Genomic DNA, 13,628 nt, shown 5'->3' with positions numbered 1-13,628 from the left:
CATTAAATCAGCCAGTAAGGCAGGACCACCCCACCCCCTACCACCATACCCGCTCCATCGCTGAGAGGGGAATGACAGCATCGGGAGAGAGAGTTGTATTGTAGACACAGGGAAAAAGAAGGGAGGGTTGAGGAATGCAATATAAAGATGGATGTGCAGCAATGTATGGGGGATGGGGTCCAAGATTGATTAGGAGAATAAAGGTGTGGCTGGTTAGAACACCAGGAGAGAGTGAGGTGTACTCCAAGCATCTCCGTGTTTGTTAAGGAACATGTCAGGCTGGAATTATAGGAGCTGACATCTGTGCCGGGCAGCTGGCACAAAAAAAAAAAAACGGGATTACTGCACAAATCATGTTTCATACTTCACTAAACTCACCTGCCACACTCCAAAAATTTCAACAGTCCAGTGGACGCTACTTCACTAACGTTTGCGTAATTAGTAGCCCACAGACATACAACCAGCCCTTCCAGCAATCAATATTGCATCGGCGTCTGCGGTCATAAATCTCACGCGGTTCAGTCTCACGCCAGAGAAAGGGCGAGGGGTTCAGTCTCACTCGGGCTTTGCCAATAAGACGACTTAGGAGAATGGATGTTCTCGCACTAATTAAACACCGGAGTCTGTTGGGAGTGAGCGAGCCTGCAGTGGTAGCAGCTTGGTGCGGTCTCCTCACACCACCCCACAGTGCGCTCAGAAAAGGGCATTTTGACACACACACACATCCAACCTTACATCCCTGAATAGCTAGTGAGAAACAATTCATACGGAACTTCATCCGACATTTAGTGTTCAGACAAAAGTGAAGTGAAACACTAGCGTGCTTTCTGTTACCTCTGCCAAGGAGATTTTGTTATCATGTATCATATAGTTTTCAAGCTCAAGGTGCATAAAGATCAAGTACAAAAGATACAATCATGAGGCCTTTTTTTAATATCTTTGCCAAGGAGATCATTTTTATGTCAGTGTTTTTCTTTCAATGGAAATAGAACTTGAACAATCAAACGCTTTGGATTAAATTATATGATAGATCTGGCAAACCTTAAAGAAGAAGCACAAGATATCTTAATTTCTTTTGTCAACCTTGGCATCGCCACGGAATTCTATCTTTAGAAGTGTTAGCATTAGCCAAATGGTGAGGAGGAGTGTGGATATGTACACCTAGAGCTGCCGAATTCGTGATCACAAAGAGAAAGTAAAGTAGTTTCATTCCCCTGGTCTGAACACAAGCCTCCATACCAAGAATAAATTAGAATAAAATGTGATCCACTCTAGATAGGCTGTAAAGAACTCGGTTTCTTTCAAGGGGGTCCTTGGGAAGACCCTGATTATCAACAATCTATTTCGGTGTAGCATCAACAACAGCTGACATGAAGAGAGAAAATCACCTGATCAAAAGGCAGATTCTCTCCAAGGACGTTCACTGGGAACAACGCGTGAAGACAAGCATGTGCAGGCGAAGCTCTCGTCCACATTCATGTCTCAACCCTTTCATGAAGCTCTGAAGCTCATATATCAGTGAGCGGCTGACAGAATGACACTAGAATTTCCATCTGCATTATTTGTTTTGAAAATGAAGACAGTTTTAGACGATATAAACAAGTGTTTCCCCTACGGTGTTTTCTGTACACTCCTGAATTCTTGCCTACTACAGGATATGTACACAAATGTAAGGCATGTGCCATAGTTGTGACCAAAAATCTTAAAAGATTACCATGTCTTGTATAGTAAACTGAAGCTGTTTTCAAGCATATTGACACCAACACATGTTTTCCTTAAGTATCAAACAGAAGGGAAAATGTGATTTTAAGGATATATAACCCATTTTTTGCTATTGTCACACAGTCTACAAATACCATGCTTTTCTTTTTCTCTGTTATTTAATCCCAAAGCTGCAGAAATTGCCAAATGAATATTTGTACCTATTTTTACAGCTATATTGTATATGATCATAATCAAATTTAAATAAAAATTAGATGTAGTTATTATCTTGACCAGCTTTGAGTCATATTATTAATCAGTATAGTCATTTAAATATATCAAAACAAAATCAAAATGTAATTCCCAAGAACACAATCTCTAAAGCTCTATTGAATATACTTCATAATTCTGCCACCAGGCCGCACTTCAAAGAAGTTTACAACATAAATAAAACTGGATTTTGTAGAACATTGAACAAGTATATATTTGTACCCAAAACTAAGTTTTTTGTTTGTTTTGTTTTTTCCTAACATTCTGTTACATTTTGACATTGAAATGGCTTATCTATTTTGAAATTAAGACAAGGGCTGTTGAATATGATCAGTTAATGTTTCAAGTTAATTTAGAGTTAATGTTCTACTTGTGTCCATAAAACTAGAGAAAAATGTATTACATTTTGGCCATAGTTGTGTTTTAAATAACTTCAAAAATAATATTGAATATTACGTTTTCTACAGGTCTACCTGAACAACAAATACTGTATGAGATTTTGAATGAACTAGCAACTGGACTAAAACTGAATCAAGATCTCATAAAGTAACAGTCCGACACACTTATCTGACTCTGATCTATAGCTCACTGTCCAGCGTAGGGCATAAGTTGAGGAAAGAAATCTGTTGTAAGTGTTTAGTTTCTCGTGATCTAGACACCAAATCATTTTCTCCCTTCTACAAACAGCTGCTGTTCTCAAAGTAGAAGGCGTGTCTAAACATGCAAACACATTTGAACACCGCTGAGACAGATTCTATTAATAAAAGCATTTCTCCGTGTTTGATCGCAGTCACGGTAAAATCCCACAGCTTATGTTGCGAGAAAGCAACAACTCCTCCCCTCCCGTTTCTGTCAAGGCTGAATACATTAGACACAAATTCCCCCCAAAATCCTGGTGTTACTGTAATCCTCCTACTGTAAGACGTCCGTGCATACCCATTAATGTCAATTCAATCTCTGTGGGGATTTTACGTATAATTGATATTTGTCTGATCATTTCAGACAAGTATGAATCCATGCTATAAATGAACAGCTAACATAGCGTAGACACTCAGTGTAACCTGTTTTAATGGTTAATACACTGCATCATTTAATAGAAACACATGGAAATATATTGATACTATGGCTACCGCATTTTTTTTAAATTAACATACTGTACAAAAGACATAAATGAATGGGCAGAATACAGCTACAATTACATACATTGTCCATATAGATAGCTGAATGAATAGTGTGTGATTGGATTTTGAATGGATGGATCCATGGATGGGTAAATGGATGGATGGATAGATGGATGATTTGCTATTGTCACACAGTCAACATATACCATGCTTTTCTTTGACTATGTTATTTTATCCCAAAGCTGACTTAAAATTAATATTTGTAACTATTTTTACAGCTATATTGATATCATATGATAGCATTTAAATAAAAATGAGATGTTGTTATGTTTAGTTGGATGGATGGATGGATGGATGCATGAATATATATATAGATGGATGGATGGATGGATGAATAGATTGACGGATGGATGGATGGATGGATGGATTGACAGATGGACGGATGGCTGGATGGCTGGATGGATGGATAGGTTTGTGAATGGATGATCAATCGATGGATAAATGGATGGATGTATGGATGGATATAGGGATGGATGGATGGTTCGACGGATAGATGGATACATAGATAGATAGATAGATAGATAGATAGATAGATGGATCGACGTCCTAATTATCTAGTGCATTAAGGTGGTGAGCCAGAGCTCGTTAACAGAATCCTCTCTGTACTGGTCGACCATTGACCGAGCTCCTCTTGGAACACGCCACCTCCACAGGAATAATGGGCCACTTTACAGGCCTCCAACTTAGTTCAATGAGTCCCGAGCTGGGAAACCGCTAACGGAGGGCGGGAGGACGGGGGTCATTTAATTGTTTCCTCCGGTTCTGGTTTTGTAACCCCCACAACTCCCCCCGACGCTCTCCCTCTCGCCCCTCTTTTTTAGTCCTGAAAGGGGGGGGGGTCTGACAAACAGGCAATGAAGGGGATTGTTGTGTGCTTCACCCCGGACAAGTGGGTGAGGTAAACAAAACTGGACTGTATGGTGGATCAACTGGATAGGTTGCCCAGTGGGGAGCAAAAAGAGGGGATTGGTCGAGGGTTCTGGGAGTGGGAGGCGAGGGGCACACAGGGGTGGGGAAGGGGTGATGGAGTGATGAGGATGGAGAGTCCTAGGGGGGGAATCAGAAGGGGATAAAAGTAGTCCGGAAGAAGTTGCGCTGAGGTCCGAGCATTGAGCCGGGGCGCTGGGGTTCTCATGCTTTCCCCCAGAAAAATCCTTAAAGTGATGTAGCGGTCTTTCATTAAGCGTGCAAGTGGTGCACCGGCTCTGCGCTCCCACAGCTTGGGCTTTTTTTTTTACACATTAATGCCTGCCGATCCACCGGAGTCGGACAAAAGACGCTCACAAACCTTCCAGGGAGGCCCATTGCACACTTAATTGAGGATTTGTGGGGTTGTAAAAAAAAAATAGTCCAGCACAAAAAGAATGGGTAGCGAGTAAAGAGCTCAAAGGCAGTTCTCCAATTAAAGGAGGAGGCTAACCTAAATAATCCTCACGTGAATTTTAATCAACATGGTATTACACCTTTTAAAATAGTAGAGGAAGCCTTTATGGCAGGTTAACAAATAAGTTGCTGATAATTAGTGCAAAAACTATTAAGGATTTTACCTTCTTAACGTAACATCCGTCCTTTTGAAACTTAATTTTTTGTATCACGTAACGGTTGATGGTAGTGAGGGGTTGATAGGGTGCTTTATCATGATACAGTCTCTTTTTTTAACAGGCCACTAGATGGCACTCTTTTCAATATTTGGCTCTGATCTACTATCAAAGAAACATGGCATCATTTTCAAACTTCATCTAGTGGTCTTTGAAAATGAAGACACTGCATCATGATACATCATCACAAAAACTGATGCTGTATCATGATGCCTCATCAACCCATCACCAGCAATTTTCCCATAGGGCCTCATTATATACGGCAATTGTTGTAAGGGGTTTTACAGTCAAAAAGGACAAACTTTATAAAATAATTGGGTTTTAAAAATGTATATACAAATAAATATTGGATGGATGGACATATTATAATAGTTATTATAACAACATTATAATAAAATTATATAATAGCAGATGGATTGCACAAATGCTTCTCCTAGCAACACTAATAGACTCAAGGACTCATTCATTCCTCATGCTATTAGACTATATAATTCTGAGTTTGAGTGAAGTGAAACGATGTTATTCTTTGTCTATGTTTATATCCTTTCTTTGCCTAGTTTCTTTGATCTATGTTCTTTATACCCTTGCACTTTGTTACTTTTACTTAATGAATCTATCGTCTGTGTCTGCTGTGAACTAGAAACCAATTTCCTAAAGTAGATTTCCGGAGGGATTAATAAAGATTATATTAATCCAAATATATATATATATATATTCTGTATATATATATATATATATATATATATATATATATATATATATATATATAGTTGCACTTTAATTTTGCCCATTTTTTCTTCACCTACTGTACGACATGATGCGTTTTATAAGAACAACTTCGACAAAGTCAAGAGACAAAAGAACTCATCTTTGAACATGTTTTATTCACGTCCGTTCAATCCCTTCAGGGGTAGCAGCGACGTTTTAAAGAATTAAATGGCTTCAAAATATGTCGTGGCCGTGCTTGAGTCATTAAACATACGCTCAACAGAGAGACAGGGCGTCAAACATCTGACAACCAGTGTGAATCTGTCAAACCGCATCAATTGACAGCATGAGGTCTCCTGATTCCAGTCAATCGACACGCCTTCATTATCTTCTCCGCACAATAGACCCGATTGTTGTCGGTCACATGGTATCAAAAGAAGAAGAAAACAAAACAACGTGACACATCCCATCAGACTCCGCTGCCACTCACCCTATGAGCAATGCCATGACTCCCCCCCCCCCCCCATGCTCGACCTGGATACCGATAAAGCAGGTGCCAACGGGACGGATGGGAAGTTCCAGGCGACGACCACAATCTGCATTAATCACTAACCTCATCCCTCAAGGACCTGCTTCCCTTTTTTATACCCATCATTTGAATATCCGTGGAATAAAATCTACATATCTTTCTTAAAGTTGGGATTTAATTGCCTCCCTTTCGTTTCAAGTCAATTGAAGAGTAAACAAGCATATATCTCGCTCTCCCATTCAAATGAAGCATGACCTGTTTACGACCATGGGATGGATTTTCGGAGAAATAACCATGAATCTACCTCGAGCCATACTTGCTTTCCCTCCGTCCATAATTGAGGCTCGCTCTTCTGATCTTGCAGGTCATTCTACCAGTCCTCAGGTTGTTCATTTGTTTACCTATTACCTATTGATCTATCTGTGGGTAAAAGAAACCCAAAAGATAGATGATTGTTTTCTATATTACCATTTGGACCCTTGACTCTATTGAAGAATTTGGCATCTTTATTGATATACACCTGCAGCACAAGTCCAACATTCTTCTTTGTTTGGTGTTCAACCGTGTTTACGAACACTACTGCCATCTGTTGTCCAACATGTCTCGTATTTAAAATGTTAAAAACTGTTATACGGATAAAATAGATAAACTGCATTAAAAGTGGTTTATTTTTTTCCCTTTTATAACTTTTCTTTCATTTTTGAGGTACTCGTTATTTGATTAATTTTTTCGTTTGATTTATTTTGGTTATGCAGGTTTCTTTAAAGCAATAAATAGTCAATATTTGATGGATATTTTTTTTATTGGTGGTTACGCAAAACTTTATTTCTATTTTTCGACCTAATTTTAATCTCATTGACAGTGGATTCTGTCATAATATTAACAAATTGAAACTATTTTTTTTTTAAAACCACTTGTCACCATTGGAAATAAAATAAATAAATAACATTTAGATTTAGATAATGAAAGTTTGATTCCCTTCCATTTTAATTGTGATTTTTAATCTTGATCTCCAACAAATCGCCATATTTTTTAAGCAAGAAAATACATTTTAAATATTGACAATGCATAGGAGGATATGATTATTAAAAGTTTGTGCTACAAACACTTTTTAATATCTCCGAGATAAGTTTAGGATTCAGATTTTTTGCGATTTTAATAAACGGTGGTTTGGATCAAACATGATGGCGACGTTTTAAAAAGCGTAGGTCTTGCCGCATCACGTGGAGCCGTGGAATATGTCAAGTGTCACTCAAAAGAACCCTCCCTGGGGGCGTCATGAATGTGTTGATTAAATAAAACCACCATCAACGCCGGTTCAATGGGCGGAGAGGCGCTCTCTCCGAAAAAAGACGAGGGGAAAAAAAAATGCCACGACGGTAGCCGTCGGGAGCTCTAGCGTGTCACCGCCCAGCCATCAGACTCGCTGGTGATCACTTGTGTTTCTGTTCCTGTGCAGTCACACAGAAGCGAAGGGCGCCAGGCTCTTTGTTTTGTCCACCCATGGGAAAGACCTCACTCTCAGAACTCGTGATTCTATAGGCGAGAGGCCGTGGATCGCTCATAAAAAAATCGAGATTATTTGAAAAAAAAAAGTTGATCCATCTAAGACGGGCGGCCGTTTTGAGATAGAGGAGAAGAGAGGAAAAGATATAGTCGGCGTGAGGGCGGTAAAAAGAGTGAAAAGAGCTGGATGGCACTTTGGCAGCCTCGGCGTGTTCCCAGGAGGATTACTCAAGCACTAGTTGCTTCCGACTGCCAGAAAAGACCACAGAGATTCTCCATGAATGGATGCCTGTGAACACATCAGGCTTACATCCCTCGCTCCTCCACTGTACTGTCCACCACCTTCAAGAACCACCACCGAAAACATCACTCACTACACCGGCTATATATTTTTTTTATGCCTCGTTGTCTCACTCCCACTCACTGTCTCACTTTCACATCTTTTGCTTCTTCGTCTGGCAGCAGCTCTCTCCTCCTGCGATGTGTCTCAACTTCTATCCTCTTCGTACGCTCGGATTATCTCGTCGGGTTATTCAATTTATCTTTATTAATCACCGCACGGTTGAGGGCCCCTGGTGGATCCACATTAGACGTGTTATCCAGTCCTAGCTTAAATTTCTCATCGACCCACGACCCTCCCCCCTTCACTTCAAATGCATCTCGACGTGTTTGTGTCACAGTTGAAAACACAGAAACAGACTCATAAACACGCATGTCAACATCTCCTCTGCTCTGATAACCACCGAGGGCGACGTCTACCCCAATTAAAGAAGGGTCTTCACAGATGGCAGGGAGAGTAAGAGAGAATTTTTTTTTTTTTTTTTTAAATGTACGTCTGGTGACCGGACTCCTATCCGGACTATTATCTCTTAGCGAGATCATTATTTTGCAGAAGGATTCCAACATATGGTGTCAAATAAGATTACCCCCAATTCCCCTAATCTGACTTAACTCAGAAACAACACACGCACAAAAAAAATCTACTCTGCAATATTTCTTTCTGCTTTTTAACACATCATTTTATTTGTATGATCTTTGGATTATGGTTTATGGTCGTTGACTGTGAATCTTATGAAGGTGTTTAAGTGAAATTAAAAAAACACTTTGAGAGATTAAGATAAGAAATCAGGTCATTAAGAGAGAAAAGCTATTTAGATAAATCAGAGTAAGTATTAATAAACATTTTCTCAACATTTTACAGTGTATTTTGAATTTATATTTCTGTTTTTTTCTTTTTTAATATATGTAAATATAAAAAAATATATATAAAAAATTATAAAAATTATAATATATGTTTATTCACCTCAGTAAAATAACCTTTTTTTTAAATTAAAAAAACACAATGTGCTTCAATAGCAAGTAAAGTGAATCGCGGACCTGTTAGGAAAAATGACTCTAATCGAGTTTCCGAGCATGTTTGCTCTCCCAGGATTAAAAAAACATTAAATGTTTGTCTGCTCGTACGAGACGAGGATTCAGGACGTGCGTTTATGTTTGAAAAATGACTCATGTTGCCTCGTGGCATGTGTGCGCGCCCTCGACGTCGGCTGTGCTCACTCATGTAAAGAAGCAAAAACGCCACAGTACAGTAGTTTAAAAGAGCAGCCGCTGGGGGGGGGGGGGGTGAAAAAAGGACAAAATGCATTAGCTGCATGGACACTTCTCTATATACACTCTTTTCCTTCAGATCTTGACACAATAGTAACCCCCCCACCACCCCCCCAACGACGGAGGATAAACCGGTCCATTAAAAATCCAGCACACGCTCATCCCTGCACCTCCAGGTTGCATCCATCAACCGCGACCACTGACAGGAGCCTCCGCCAACAAACCCGATTGTTCAAAACGAGGGGGGGGGGGGGGGGGGGGCGGCCAACGCCGAGCTGGAGGCAATCAACTGGAGGTGGCGAGAGACTGGGTTGCCATGGCGACATTGATGGTGTTGTTGGGAAACTGTGGATGCCTTTGTGTTGCATGTGTGTGCGCGCGATTAATATGGAAGAGGGGAACGCGCCTCAACCATTGGCTCAAGAGATGGGTGGTGTTCCAAAAGTAATTCTGTTTTTTTTTGTTTTTTTTCCTGCAGCGATTCTTCATCCTGTGCAGCAAATAAACACTTTTTTTTCCTGAAGCAACGGTGAGAGAGGAAAAGAAAAAAAAAAAAGGACAGTTTCTCCCTTTTAATCTTCAGCTTGGATGGAGAGGAAGAGGCACCTGCTGTTTTCTTAGACATGTAAGAAAACAGCAGGTTTTTTTCATGTTACAAATTTTTGACTCATGGCCAATGCATTCTTTATGTTTAAGTTCTTGGAATAAATTACTTTTTCTTTCCGGGGCGATACAAAGATCCAACTGTAAGTGACGATTCTCGTGCGGTTTGACATGTATACACGTTGAAAGTCATAACTTCATAGACATATTTTAGTTTTTTGGAGGTGAATTCACAAGACTTGCACAAGACTTGCACAATTTTTAAATGTTCTTCTGCAGGGAGACGTTATCGTTAACCGTTAACTATCACCTGTCAATTTCAGCGCGAAGCAAGATCATGCATGTAGAGGAATGAAGTCAAACACTGTCTTTGGAATATCTTTTTACAGTTGCAGCAACTATCTAAGACAAGAAAATCCACTGACTTTATCTGTCAAGATTTTCTTTTTTGCATAAAAACAAAAAAATAATCATCTTACCTTTAATCAAAACCTCAAAAGTTTCTTGTTTTTTTTGGTGATGTCCCTTTGGCAAGGGGAGGTGGGGGGGTCTTCGGCCACAGCAGCACTGGCACCGTGGTCCAGGACAGGAGAGCTTCACGGACCACACGCAGGGATCTTCTCGTCTCAGTTAAATCCGAGGAGCTGCGCTGCTAAACGATCCCACTGAATGAGCTGTGCCTCACCTCAGGCTTCGGCGCTTTACTCCCCCCCCCCCTCCCCACCTCACCCACCTCCTCCTCCTCCTCCTCCTCCTCCTCCTCCTCCTCCTGCTCCCCACTCTTTGTTTCCTCTGGATGGGAATGTCAGCTCCCGTTGGTCGAGGATGCAGCCTATACCTGCCCACATCCCTCTCTCTCCTCCTTTCTCACGCCCTCGTATGCATACTGTGGGAAGTTGATGATCAACCTGTGCGTGAGAGACGATCTTCAATCTGTGCCTTTGTTTGCTTTAAAAAAAAAATCAGTGAAAGAGAATGAAAATTGTAGCTTATGTATGAGTAGCTCCAAGGAATACTTGGCAAAATTGATTTCTTTTCATCTTTTTTATGTGTATATCATTTAAAAAAAATTATACTTTTTAGGTGATTTTTACCAAAAACCTGATCAAACGTTATCAAGTCTAACAAGTACATGTGCATTAAAAAAATCCTTCCATCCATCCATCAGTCTGTCCGTCCATCCATGCATCCATGCATCCATGCATCAATCCATCCATCCATCCGTCCATCCTTCCATCCATCCAGCCATCCATCCATTCATCCTTCCATCCATCCATCCATCCATCTGTCCGTCCATCCATGCATCCATGCATCCATGCATCAATCCATCCGTCCGTCCGTCCATCCATCCATCCATCCATCCATCCATCCATCCATCCATCCATCCATCCACCCATCCATCCATCCATCCACTAATCTACTCATCCATCCATCGTTCTATCCATTCATCCATCCACTCATCCACCCATCCATCTATCCATCCATCCATCCCCTCATCCACCCATCCATCCATCCATCCACTCATCCACGAATCCATCCATCCACCCATCCATCTATCCATTCATCCATCCACTCATACACCCACCCATCCATCCATCCACCCATCCATCTATCCATTCATCCATCCACTCATACACCCATCCATCTATCCATTCATCCATCCACTCATACACCCATCCATCCATCCACCCATCCATCATCCACTCATCCATTCATCCATCCATCTATTTTTTTTCACTCCTGCTCAACTCCACGACTGTCCTTGTGCCTTTGGCTACGTCTCTAGACCATTGTGAGGGATTTGTCATCGTTCAATGTGTCATTTGGGGAGGATGGCTCACCCCATTTCCGGGCTTCAAGAAGTCACGAAACACTATTCCCGATCGAGGCAGGCAGAGTAGACCGAAATTCTCCTTCAGCAGTAACGGCTCAAGATACTTTTTATTCCTCTAGAGGTAAATTAGGAATAGGTTAAAGTTTAACATAATAATAGGTTTGCAATGATGCTGCTTTTTCAATATGCTGCTTTGTAACAGTGTTACAACAATGTAAATGTATCTTTAACCGTATATATATCCCACTATTAACAACTATTAACTAGTTAATGGTTTTTAACCCTGTTGAATGAACTAATCCATCATTGTTACAGCATTAATAATTTGCTATTTAGTTGTATATAAGCTTTAGGCACTAGAATTAATCCTCTCTCTGCTTCTATTTAATCTAAAAAAATCTTGTACTATTGAATTAAACAAATCTTCTTCCTTTAGAGCGGCATTTAGACATGTATTCTGTTTCTGTTTCTGTGTCTAACTCACTAAAAAGCTACCAAGAGCTGTTGTCTGCATTTTAATTTTATCAAGTGATAAACAATGATTTCACATTTAAAATAAAACATTTAAAAGAAATACCATCATTTGGCAATTTATGTTTTGGATGTAAAAGTAGTAATATATAATGATTATTTCATATTATCTATTTTAAAATCAAGAAGTTACATTTTAAATATGGATTAATCTGCCAAAAATGAGACTATTTATAATACAATGTGTTCTAACACAAACCCATGACTCAATTTGTTATATAAAGTATATTATCATGACTTTATTCCTGCCTCTTTTATGTTTTTATTTTTATGAATAAAATGTCAGGATTCCCACACTTCTTTAAACATATACAACATTTAAACTTACAACAGAAACAATATTTTCCTGTCATTTTCCTGTGTACAATCACAAGAAATAGTTTAGCTTGAATTGATTTTCTTTCCTCTTTTTTTGGTGGTGGAGTCAGGCCTACAGACTCATTAAAGCCAGGCTTGATCGATGGTCCTGGATCTCATTCCTGATATCACTTGTGTTTATCTTCTCTCATTGTTTGGGGACAACCGTCTACAGTATCTGTTGTGTAAATCTCTGTTAGCTTTGTTCGGTCTTCTGTAAATATCTCCACATGACTAAAAAAAAACGGTAGCGCTGAAATAGTTTCTTGCTCGCAGTAACACAATTATCTCTGTCTATCGACGACATTAACCAGAGAAAAATTGACTGATGGCCTCTCAGGAATAATCGGACAACCTCCGAAACAATGTTACGGCGACGGTTTAGGCTAATAAACCCTGCACATGTGGACAATACCCCGGGGAGATGTTCCGGTGTAGAGTTAATGTGAGTATTGAACTGTATGCTGATTCATGCGTGTCCGAACAATCTTCTTTTGTGTTTTCTAAAAGACTGTTGCTTATGTGCAGCCGGAAATTTCTGCATTAGCCGTTTGTTTTAACGTTATAGTTTTATGATCACTTTCACTACACCCCCGTTCTCTTCTACTGTATTCATCTCACTCTTGCAGGCGCCCCAAGCTCTAAATTCATCCATTATCATTAATCATACCGCGGCGTCTGTTGGCACAATCGGTGGCACACCTGCATATAGATGGGAAATATGATGAAATTCTTATGTTACACCATCTTAGTATTGTTACTTATTCAGTGGTCGACCGCCATCTTACCCAGCGATAGATTTACATAATTCTTTACTTTACATTCCCACTTTCAGGAGGAGAATTATCATGAAATAGCACAGGAGTGCCCTGCTGAAGTAATGCAGGTGATATATTCCTTTAAATGGCAAAACAAAACTGTAAAATAGAAGAAACCTAACATATATGGTGTTGTTGTTGTTTTCTTACATTATTATTTTTGTTTAGTTTGAAGGTCTCTCCCGTTTGCTTATCCATGTATCCATCTAACGATTATTTTTATTTTATTTTTTATTATTGTTATTATTATGTATCCAGTGCAACATGATATAAACAATTGTTGTTTGTCTAGAATGTTAGAAAGTATCTTATAAAAAGATAACATGACAAAATGGGCATCTTGACTGTCTCTTTAAAAATATAAAGAAAGAAAGTTTGAATTAA

At 39.6% G+C, this 13,628-nt stretch overlaps 1 protein-coding gene across 2 annotated transcripts in view; it reads right to left on the bottom strand.

The window, feature by feature from the left end:
- LOC148073659 (excitatory amino acid transporter 2-like) overlaps positions 1–10,387 on the bottom strand; it is a 30,417-nt gene extending 20,030 nt beyond the window's left edge. The window contains exon 1 of one of the 2 annotated variants that reach the window (XM_087798304.1): positions 10,184–10,387. The gene's annotated coding sequence lies outside the window, so the exon portion shown is untranslated. The remainder of the gene's footprint in view (positions 1–10,183) is intronic. The other variant, XM_087798305.1, reaches the window with a different exon arrangement.
- Between the last annotated feature and the right edge of the window lie 3,241 nt (positions 10,388–13,628).

The sequence above is a fragment of the Callionymus lyra genome, chromosome 8, assembly GCF_982586985.1.
Source record: "Callionymus lyra chromosome 8, fCalLyr1.hap1.1, whole genome shotgun sequence".
NCBI classification, from domain to species: domain Eukaryota; kingdom Metazoa; phylum Chordata; class Actinopteri; order Syngnathiformes; family Callionymidae; genus Callionymus; species Callionymus lyra.
The sequence above is the reverse complement of the archived record's forward strand: the minus strand, read 5'-3'. Positions and strand labels throughout refer to the sequence as shown.